The sequence below is a fragment of the Hipposideros armiger genome, unplaced genomic scaffold, assembly GCF_001890085.2.
Source record: "Hipposideros armiger isolate ML-2016 unplaced genomic scaffold, ASM189008v1 scaffold_427, whole genome shotgun sequence".
Taxonomy (NCBI): domain Eukaryota; kingdom Metazoa; phylum Chordata; class Mammalia; order Chiroptera; family Hipposideridae; genus Hipposideros; species Hipposideros armiger.
The window spans coordinates 670,352-682,652 of NW_017731777.1; positions in this window are offsets into that span (position 1 = coordinate 670,352).

Below are 12,301 nucleotides of genomic sequence, written 5' to 3' on the forward strand. Positions count from 1 at the left end.
CTCGAAATGATTTTCCAAGGTCATTCTAAACAATTCTCATTTCTCTTTTTATTCTAGCATTTCCTCTCAAGAATATTTTCTCTATTCATATTTAAATGTGCTCAGGTCTCTGCTAGCTTAATTTTCAATAATTTAACTATGACCTATAACCCCTTCCTAACACCAGCCTAACACTCTCAACAAAATACTATCTATTACTGTTTCTTATCCTTTCTAACTCAAAACAACCCAGAAACTTGGACTTTACCATCACCAAAATATCTCTTACTAAAAACTACCTAAGGTTAGCAATGGCTTTAATATCAGAATCAATCCTTGTCTTAACCTAACTTTTCACCATGATTCCAATGTGTTAACACTCTGTCCAAACACACCTTTCCTTGTTTTTGGTGGTGCCACTCTCTGCTTGTCTTCCTCTTTTCTCCCTGACTACTCGTTTTCATTTCCTTTTTCCAGATTTTCTTCTACTTGGATGTTCTTTCTTTCTTTCTTTCTTTCTTTCTTTCTTTCTTTCTTTCTTTCTTTCTTTCTTCCTTTTTAAGTATTTTATTGGGGACTTGGGGAGGTGAACAGTGTTGGAAAATTGGGGAAGAGGAACATTGTGTTTTTCCAGGTTCCATCAGCTCCAAGTCAAGTTGTTGTCCTTCAATCTTGGTTGTGGAGGGCGCAGCTCAGCTCCAAGTCCAGTCACTGCTTTCAATCCAGTTGTGGGGAGGGGGAGAGGTGCGCAGTCTGGCAACTTTGCTGCTAAGAGCCCACGCTCTCACCAGCTCAGCGGCCACTCAGCTCAGGCGCAGCTCGCTGGCCCGGATGGTAATCGAACTGGTGACCCTGTTGCTCAGAGCTCGCGCTCTAACGAAATGAGCAGCTGGGCTGGCCCCAAGGCTCAGTCTTAAAGTTGCATTTCTTCTATTGTAATTTGATAGACATCTCAATTAAGCCCGTGGTTTCAATTTACACATATAGAGAAAAGACTCACAGATTTATATCTCCAAGCCAGAACCCTCCTTTGGGACACCTCCACTTGGAATTTCAAACACCTCAAACTGTGCTGTAATCTTCCCCATCAGATCTAGCCAGGGGCACTGTCACCCATTCAGTTCCTTAAGTGAGCATTCCACAAGTCAACTGTGACACTTTCCTCTCTCTCACACCCAAATCTAATCCACCATCAAATCCTGCCAATGATTCCTCTTCAATACCTCCCCAACTCACCCATTATTCTTCGTATAAACTCTATCACTCTAACCTAAGTCACCATCATCTTATACTAAGGATAATACGCATAGAATAGCTTGCTATTGTATTATCCTACTATAATAGCCTGCTAAGGATATTCCTACATATATCCACTCTTTCCACCCTACAACCCAATCACCACAGAGCTGTCAAAGGGATGCTTTTAAATTACAAATCTGATCACTCACCCTCTGCTTAAATATTTTCAGTAATTATCTGTTAAGCCTGGTACGCAGACCCAGAGGTCTCTGATGGCTTGTAGCGTCCTGCATGGTCTGACCTCTGATTACTTAGCCATCTCACAGGTCTGTCCCACTCAGTCTCCCTGTTCCTTACTGGCCATCTTTCATGTACTGAGGCCTGCTGCACTCCACCTTCTCTGCCCCCAAGTCCCCTGCCCAAGCCTCGGCCCGTCTCCGTTACCTTGAATTCCCTGTGTTTGGAATGCTGCTTATTCCCACACATCACAGAATCTCACCAGAACCAAAACCCACTTCTTTGGTGAAGCCTCCCTGATCCCCACACCACCATCATCACCCCCAAGGTGCAGTCAGGCTTTTTTATTCTCCACTGCAAAAGAATAACTTTATTTTTATGATTAGCAATAAACTTAGTATATACCTACATATTAATATGATAATTAATTCTATTAGCTTGAGGGCCTTATGAGAGCCGGAACCAGGAACCAGTTCTGAATGTACTTGCCACTACACCACTATCACTTAACAAATTGCCTGGCAGATATTAACCTAATCAATAAACGTTTGCTGAATGTTGAATGAAACAGGCTCTCAACCTTGACCTTCACCAGAAGTGTGGCTCTGCATTTAAAACAACAAGAAAAATACCCCAGCTCCTAAGAGAATCCCTGCAGGTCACAACTTCAACCCTCTTCCATACCAGCTTGCTTGGATTCTGAAGCTCTTGATAATTCCACTTGGCTGGTCCTTCCTACTTTTCTTTGACTCAGAAATCTCTCTTCATACCATTTATCTTATAAAGATATCAATATCCTCCCAAGATACCTCTTCTGTAAATATCTCCCCTTCCTCCAGCATCTGTCTACAGCTTGATGTTGCAGAGGTTGTGCCCACTCCCTAGCATAGTGCTTAGTGCCTCAGGGATAGGACATCCCAGGCTTCCCACCATGCTCAAGAGACACAGACAGATCAAACCAGAAATGAGCATTTCTTACTTGGCTTGAATTACTAAAACCAGCTCTTCTTAGACTCTAGATCATGCTCTAAATGCATTGATCTCCCTTTTGTGCCTCATTTTCACCAACCTGCCCTATGTCTCAGTCCTGTACGCCTCACTAATGTATGAACGTATATTAATGGAAAATATATTTTAATGAAAACAGAGACTCTCTGGAAACAGTATAGTTTTGGAGTGAGAAGACCTTCCAGCATCCTTCTTTTCATACGTTTTTGTTTTTTTTTTGCTTCTACCTGTGTTGAGATTTACTGATTTTCTTTAACTACCTAAGATAGTACAAATAATAAACTAATGCTCTCCTAGAATTAATGTCAAGTCTAAAAGATTCTCCCGGAAAGATAGTACTCCCAAAATAAAGCTCATTGAAAGTCATAGTGGTCTGCGTATTGTATTGAAAATAAACAGGACACAGCATCTGCCCTAGAGATCTTGCCTCTGCTATTAGGGAACCCTATCTAACTATGAGGAAATAAGCAATGGCTTCTTATTCATCCAGAACTTCATGAGAACATTTTAATGACAAATCTGCACATAAATTTAAAGCATCCCAGATATTATACTGTAGACCTCAAAAAGTCTTGGGAAAATTTTTTTATAACTTCATGGACTTCAATGGTACTAAATTTAACTTAAATAGACCTTCTAAGAAAATAACCACTTTTGTTTAATGAGTCATTCTAAACAGCTGTTCATAGAATAACATTGTGTTTCATAATAGCATACAAATGTTTATTTTGATTATTAATGATTCCCTTAACTATGTACAGTCAATAAAAAAATAATAAAAGCTTTCATTTATTTGAGTACCTATCATGTGCAAGATGCTTCACTCAGGGTTTGACATGTATGAGCTCATTTATCTCCTTAATAATTACTTGCATTAGAAGCAATAGTATGCCCATTTTACAGATGAGAATACTGAGATTCAGTGTCCTGCCCCAAATTATCTAGCTAGTTTGTTCTCCATATGTATGAGTCTATTTCTGTTTTGTTTATTTATTCTGTTTAGATTCCACATATAAGTGAGATCATATGGTATTTGTCCTTCTAAGTCTAAATTATTTAACTTAGCATTATATCCTCTAAGTCCATCCATGTTGTTGCAAATGGTAAGATCTTATTCTTTTTCATGATAGGATAATACTCCATTGTGTAAATGTAGCACAATTTCTTTATCCAATCGTCTATTGATGTACGGTATGAGATGGGTAGTAGACTTGTTGGGGTTATCACTTTGTGAGGTGTGTAAATGTCTAAACACTATGTTGTTTCGTACACCTGAAACTAATAAAAAAAAATTTTTAAGAAAAGAAAAAGAGGGTGGAAACTCTAAATCAGCAATAGAAAATTTTAAAAAATTATTTATCTTAAAAATCCAAGAAAAAAAAATCTAGCTGTAAGTGGCAGTGAAGATTCAAAACTAAGTATTTGACCAGTAGTTCCCAACTGGGGACACATTTAGCAGTGTTTGGAACCATTTTCTATTGCCACAACTCAGAGAGTACAGAGTAGAGGCTGGGGCTGCTGCTAAACATCCTATAATGCACAAGATACCTCCCAACAAAAAAGAATTATTTGGTCCCAAATGTCAATATTGCTGAGATTGAGAAAAGCTGTACTTGACAAACCAAGATGGCTCAGGAACACTTACCAAAAAATAAAAACTTAAAATAATTAAGAGGATATATGTCATCCATTAAAGAAAAAATGGAATTCCTTAAGCAATTATCACAGACAGACCAAATATCTACTACATGTGGCCTGTCACGAACAGGCTGAATTTGACAGGTCACCACCCCTAGTCCAGCTCTATAATGTGACCTGCGCTGCTGAGCAGAGGTAAGTGAGTCCAAGTGTGGATTTGACCATGTCTGTAATAACCCCAGGAAATCTGAAACAGAATTAATGTGTGGGAATAAGGGCTGTGGTGTGTTAGTGACAGAGATTTATGGTGAGGACTAAAACTATTTCTCAGTGGAATCATAAACCCAAACTTTAGAGATTAAGGTGCCTCCAAAACTGAAGAAAAAAGATAGATTTTTGAATCAGAGGATGATGCAAAGGAATTTTCACAAATGAATCACTTCCTGGTTGCTCTAAGGGCCTTAAATTGCAACTGGGCGATTTCACAAATACAGAATCCATGAATAATGAGGATAGACTGTAATAAATAATTTGTAGAGATTCTTAATATTATGTAAATATTCTGAACCTTATCTAACCTCCCCCACCAATGATTTACCACCTAGTGATTCTTTTCTGTATCAGTTTTTACAATGATGGTTGAAAAATGATTACTTATTCCATTATTCCTTCCTTATTTATTAATCATCATGCTACTGTAAAAAATACCTTTTTTCTCTTCCTATTTATGTATTTATTATTATCAGAGACTCATAAAATCTAATTTTATTTAATGAGTTATACCACATTACTATTATTGTTCCATTTTTGGCCTCTGAGGGTCACTTTAGGTATGAAATCACAAACAAAGCAGAAAAATATGAAAAAAGATAGCATTCAATTGACCAAGAAAGAGACCTGTTTACAGTATAAAAGCTAAAGCAAGAAAGCAGAGTATCACTTTGTTTGACCTCAACTGGGACTCACACATTCATAAGGTTGATTTTGGGGGGTTACGAATAAATTTAACAAGTAGGCAAATACACAAATACAGGATTCATAAATAATGAGCATCAATCTTCTTTTGAGTTTGTTAAGATCACAAAAGAGGAGGAAATGATGGAAAAGGAGATGACTGGATATCTTTTCACTGAACTAAGTAAAAGTGACCACTGAATATCTTTTCCATGGAACACCATAGCTTTGGGAGATTGACTGATTCCATAGGAGGTGCCCTTCATTTCATCTTTGACTAGGGTATCTTACAACTCTGTAGAGACAGATGTTAACTTCTAAAAAACTAATCGTATTGCCAATGATTTCTGTTTTTTATAAATGCAAATAGTGTCTGATGGAAGAATTTGACCAGTGCATATTGATCTCTGCATTTGATCAATTTTCCCAGTTTGACAACTATTTGTAAATTCATTTCAGTATATGCTATCTCACTATTAACCTGTGGCACTTTGAATTTTCTTTGAATCAGTTTTGTTCCCTCATTAATTAAAATCTTTGACACATTTTTTATATCATATGACAATCATGATGTCACTGTTTTGTTAGGAAATTAATTATCTTCGAACATTGCTTACTCAAGAAAAAAGTTCAGTTTCTGGAAATTGGAAACAGTAAACTATCTATTGTGAAAGCAATATTAACTGGAATTAAAGTATTTGAGTTAAGAAAACTAGCTCCTGATATTCTCATGAGTGTGAAATTACTTGTTATCTTTGTTATTTATATAAATATGACAGGTTTTCATAATTTTGAGTGCTTACCATCATGACATGTATAGAGGAGAGTTATGAAATCTTTTTGATAGTAAGAGCAGACGCATTCTTAAAAAGCCATCAATAAGACTTCAGAAGTTGGAGACAGAAAATATTTACCAAGTATCTCATGGAAAAAAAATAGTGATACACATGATTAATTGCCAGAGAATGAATACATATCAGACAAAATAAAAGACATATTTAAAATAAGGCCATGAAGGTACACTGCCAACCACAAATGTGTGTGATTGTATAGACATTTCCATTTGGGAATAAGTCAAAACTATATCCTCCTGATCTAGGATAACAAAAGACAAAGTGAAATATAGTCCTGGAGATGATCATTAATTTCAAGAACATGTGCAATGGCATGGGACCAATAAAGAGCCTGAGATAGAGCTTGGGTCCATAGAGTGGGAGGTCCTTTGAGACTAAAGGACAATTGAACTCCAGGTCTCAACTTTCAAGGTCTTTTGCTTGTGTTTTTAGGGTACTAAGGCGCCATGCTTTTTCATGCCCATCCACACTATGGTCTTGCCCTTTTTGTCAATATTATCATAGGCCAACTATAATTATAGCAGAAATTTGCATATATCCATTTTCATTTAACTGTAAGTGACAAGAAAAGACATGTTTGCACCTCCAACATTTTATTCACTAATATTGACCTATGCTAAATATCTTTGCCATTCATTAATGCATTGGTATAAATAGATGAGATATATGCGCCACTATTTCAATATCCACATTCTTTTTCTACTTCCTCTAAAATGACAGTTTATATTAACCATAATCACTGTCATGCACTTCAATGGGGTGGGATGTGGGGAACTGGAAGGAAATCATGTTTCCACCAAGAGGAGGCAACAGATTGAGCAGAGAGTGAAACAGAAAGAATAACATTTAAGGGGATCATAAGTCAGAATTTTTTGTTCTACTGTTGCAGTGTAAAGCTAGCTGAAATGGAGAAAAATCAAGTACTTAAATGATCTCAAAAGGGAAATATGTGTATTATGGGGTCAGGATTCTAACTGAAAGAATAGTTTTCTTTTAGAGAGGATTTGTCAAGAAATCTCAACTGCAAAAGTTAAATTATATGGATGTAATTATTGAATTTTAGAAAACACAAAAGTCTAATAAGATACAGAGTAAGACGTACAATACAGCTATTTCTTCAGGTCATTTATTAAGTTTCCCAGGAGAAAAAGAATCATTGCTAACAAGACATGTATAATTTCAACTTTTTCAGGACTGAAAAAAATTGCCTAGAAGTACTACCAACACTATGGGATGTGACTAATGAGTCATAGGAATTTCAAATTAGACACCCTGTCTTAGTTAAATTCAACACAATTTACACATAAAGATCAATAAGAAACTAACCAGCTAGAGTAAGAGAACACACAATTTTGATGGCTGGGAACCTGTTTTAGAAAGATGATAGAGTGTTTTAAACATGTCTTAAGGAATTGCTTTCTAGAAATAAAGATATGGAGAAGTGGAAGCAGAAAACTTAGACCATGTTGCTGATTCTCTGGGACTGAGTGAATAAACTCCCTTTGAAATTCCAACTAGAAAAAAATAGAGAGTAATGATAGACCTACACTCCAGCATGGATTTATTTATATGAAATGGTATTTAACACCTGTAATTTTAATAGGATATCTGCTAATACAAATCAGCCACAGCATAAACTCTAAGAGTAGTATTAAAAAACTAGGTTTACTCTCTGTACCTCATAACTCAATTCTCCAAGTTGTGGGCACCATAGAATGATAGACACTTCACTATCCAGTGGGGATAAAGTGCAGAGTACGACAAAGTTCTTTCCCCAAAATATCTCAGAATATATTGTGTTGCAAGGCTTTGGCATTTTATGGATTTATTTTTTTAATTGAGAGTTTTATAATAGGAGTCCTGCTTCGTCAAGATCAGAACATTCAAAATAAGACTACTTGTTATTACAATAGTTATTTCATGAAAACAGGACAAAATTCACAGAAAAATTACAGTTCTGCAAACTGAATCAATTTGGCTTTCTGAAAATGCACGATAGTTGCCTTAGTTTTGTTATTGTGTCATAGACCAGTGGAAAATTCATCAAGAATTTTACTAATTTGAGAATCACTGTTTCACACATGAAAAGGGCTTGTAGTGTTATCAGTCCCATTCTTTCAATAAGAATATGTCACATCACTGAGCAGACAGGGACGGAAGAGCAACAGATCACACAGACGCATACACATCTGCATATCATCTGCCAACAAGAGGTAAGTTAGGATAATATCCAATTTTAAAATGCAACATGCTTCCTGGAGATTTCCTATCCATTTTTAATATCTACATGCAAATTTTAATCAGATAATTATGTAACACCTTGATAAGATCTGATACACAAGTAAAATTTGCATTTTTATTGGGGAACAAGGAAAGGTAATTTTGGATTGCTAGGGACAATATTGGAAGGCTGAGTCTAGATAGGTTTTACAATCTGAGGACTGCATGTGGTTGTAGGCATCTGGAAGGCAGGTCATGAAGAGAATTGAAAATAAGAAAAGATCAAGGAAAATACTGGGAAAGAGCCAAAAACAAACTCATGAATTCCAACCGATTTTGTTTTTCTTCTTAAGATGCTGTTCCAACTCTTTTTAAAATAATCATCTCCTTTATTGACAAGACCTTAAACAGATGCATACAATACAAAATGGATAAAAAATAAGTGGTTCTGGTTGAAATAGGAATGACAGACCCCAACACTCTAGTTGTAGGAGCTATGCCCGCAGCAATCATGGTTGCCTATGTTCAAAACCAATGGTTTTGAGAGGAAAACAAAGACTGGAAAATAAAGAGTACAATAGGCTGAAACTCAGAGAACTGGTATAAATATTCTGAACTCATGAAATGTAATGTGTTCTTAAAACATGTACTTTTGCAAGTGCTTAGATCTAACCTGAATTATACTGCAAGGCTGACAGGTAAATTGTACGGTGGCAGAAAGAATAGAGAGGAGGAAGTTGGATAAAGCAATAAACTGCACTTATACCCTTCCCCAGCACAAAATTTATTTGGTATTATGAACTAAATGTTTATGACCCCTCCAACTTCCTATGTTGAAATCTTAACTCCCAATGCATTGGCATTAGGAGATGGGACCCTTGAGAAGTAATTTGGTCATGAGAGTAGTGCCCTCACAAAAGGCATTAGTGCCCTGAGAAAAGGGACAATAAGAGCTCATTTGCACCTTCCTTTACGTGAGGATGCATCATGAAGACAGCCATCTATCTATAAACCAGAAAACAGGTTCTTACCAGACACCAAATCTGCCAGCACCTTGGCCTTGGACTTCCCAGCCTCCAAAACTGTGAGAAATAAATGTTTATTGTTTATAAACCACCAGTCTAGGGTATTCTTTCACAGCAGCAGCCTGAACTGACCAAGACTTTTAGGTTCTTTAAAAACAGATACAAGATACTAGGGGGGTCGGGGGGGGTGGTGGTGGTGAGAGTGATGAGAAACTTTGGGAAAAAGTTCTGAAAAATAAAAAGCTGAAAAAACAATAGCTAAAAATATCGACACAAGAAAGCTGTGGAGATGTACCATAAGTGTGTCAGGCTTTCAAAAACTCATATTCAGTACAATGGTGAGCAGGGATCAGCCGGAGTAGAGTCTCGGGTAATTAATTAGAAATAATTAATTGGAAATCAGAGCATCCAGGTTGCTTGATCAATTTACAGGTGTTCCATACAGAACTATTAGAAAGAGCAATGGGGAGGAAATAATCAAAGAAATAAGAGTATTTTTCTTTGCCAAAAAAATGAATCTCAAAGTTGAAAAGACGCACATACTAAAAGAAAATTTTAATAATTTAAAAATTGTTATTACAGTTTTTCCCTCAAACTATAAAATCACAATCTATTTGCTGTTATGAACCCAAAACAAACATCTACAAAGAAATATTAAAGTAACTATATCTACACCTCCCTCTCCCAATACTATCTCCTGTGTTAACTAGTGTTATTATGACGTATCCTTCTATGTTTTCTCTATGCTTGCTTAAACAAAACACATACATATCCACCTGGAGAGTGATTTTTCTAATATTATTTTACAAAAATAGGACCACACTATACCATACATTTCTGTAATTTTTATTTTTTTAGTGTGATCTGAACATACCTCTGGATCCATTGATAGGGCTATAAGGAAGATGTTCATTCTGCCTAAAGTATTATTTTCTGTTATTTTCATAAGGCTTTCTCAGTTTCCTCAGATCTCAATTTACCTCCATATCTATCTTTTTCTATCACATCACCCTGTTTTATTTTATTTTTAATATATAATTACTCTCTAAAATTATCTTACTTATTTGTTTCCTTGTTTATTTCCTATCCTCACTAGTATATGAGTCACAAAAGACATACTTTCCTTTAGAACTTGCTTTAATGTCAACACTTAGAACAGAAAATGAACATTGTAGGTATATGTTAAATGTTTCCTGAATGAATAATGAATAAATTCATTTCTTTTTTATGGTTGCATAGCATTTCTCAGCATGAGTGTACCTTAACATATTCAACCTGTCTCCTATTAATTGACAATATACTTTGCTGATTTATTTTTACCACTTATGTAATGCTATAATAAACTTTATTGTACATACTGCCTTATATATCTGTGGTTTTATTTGTTTGATAGATTCCCCAAACTGATATAACATGATTAAAGGATATACTTGTATGTGCATGTGTATGTGTGTGCATGTGCGTGTATGTGTATGTATACATATATATATATATATATATATAATTTTTTTTTCAATTTTGGTAGATACTACCAGATCTGCTCCAAAGGGGTCATAGTGCTTCATACTTCTGCCAGCATATATAAGAATTCCTATTTCTCTAGATTCTCATTAGCACAGGGCATTATATATTAAACACACCCACATACACACATTTTTGCCAATCCAATGGGTTTAAATTTGTAGTCTGTCACTGTTGTTTCTATTTTCATTTTCCTGACTACTAGCGACATTAAACATCTTTTCATATATTAATATCTATTTTCCATTGGCATCTCCCCCTCTGTGACTTGCTGATTTATATCACTGTCAAATTTTATTGTTTTTTTATGTACTTATTATCAATTTATTTGTTATTGCTGTCTATATTACAAATATTTTCTGTCAGTCTTATCTGTTCTTAGACTTTGTTTATGGTATATTTTTCCATGTAGAATGTTTAAATTTCTTTGTAATTAAATCTCTTAATCTTTTTCTGTAATGTTTTCTTTATTACTCCTGAAGGCCTCCCTACCACACAGTTATACAAATATTCTCTTAATTGTTTTGTGAATATTGTGTGTCTTTTATTATACATTTATATCTTTAATCCACCTAGAATTTATTTTTGTAAATGGCATAACAAAATGATCTAACTACTTTTATATAGATGGGTGGATGAAGTGAAATGCCACCTTTATTATATATTGTTTCCATTTATACATTTTGGAACTTTATTCAATCACATAAATCTATGTATTTATTCTTGTTTCCATTGGTTTCCTAGGTAGACAATTTTGATTACTGAAGTTTCACAGTATATTTTGAATCTTGTTGTCTGAGTCCTCCCTCATTAGTCATTTATTTTTTAAATGTGGGACAATTTTCTATTGAAAGTTTAAAATATATGTTTGACCTTTACAAATGGGTCAAATAGAACTGTTAAATTAATTTTATGTAACCATTGGTAGGTTGACATTTTAATGACACTGTGTTGACTTTGTGATTGGTTTTATACCATTTATTTCTCTTTCTCGTGATATGAACTTTAATTTGAATTCAGGCACTCACATGTCCCCTGTGCCTTCCATCAGTGGGAGAGATGCTACATTTCTCTGTCTCTAGGGCAGGAGCATGTGGCACACAGTGATCAGCAGCACATCCCTTCTCCTGGCCCATGTTTATAGACAGTCCTGCAACTCAAACCAGGCAGTGTGGCACCGGAGAAAGTACCTGTGGGCTTTGGAGAAGACATTTCCTTAAGTTCCATAAAGCAGCTCCCATATACGATCTGCTCTCCCTTTCTTCCTCAAGTCAGTGAGGAATTTTTGGCAATGCATAGAGATCCCCAAAGAAAGCAGGATGAAGACGAAACTGCCAAGTGGAAGGCAGAACAGACAAACAAAAAGATATATTGAACCACAGAATCCAACTCTAAACTTCCAGTTTGTAAGTCAATAAATCCCTTTCCCTTATGTTTCTTAAACTTCATCATGAATAAGAATCACCAAGAAAGCTTGTGAAAATGCAGATATGTGGGCCCTACCTTCTGAGATTCTGATTCAGTAATTCTGGGGTATACCCCAAGAGCCCGCATTTCTAACAAGAGCCCAGGTAACATTACTGCAGCGTGCTCACTGACCACAGTTTGAGAAGCTCTTCCCTGCAT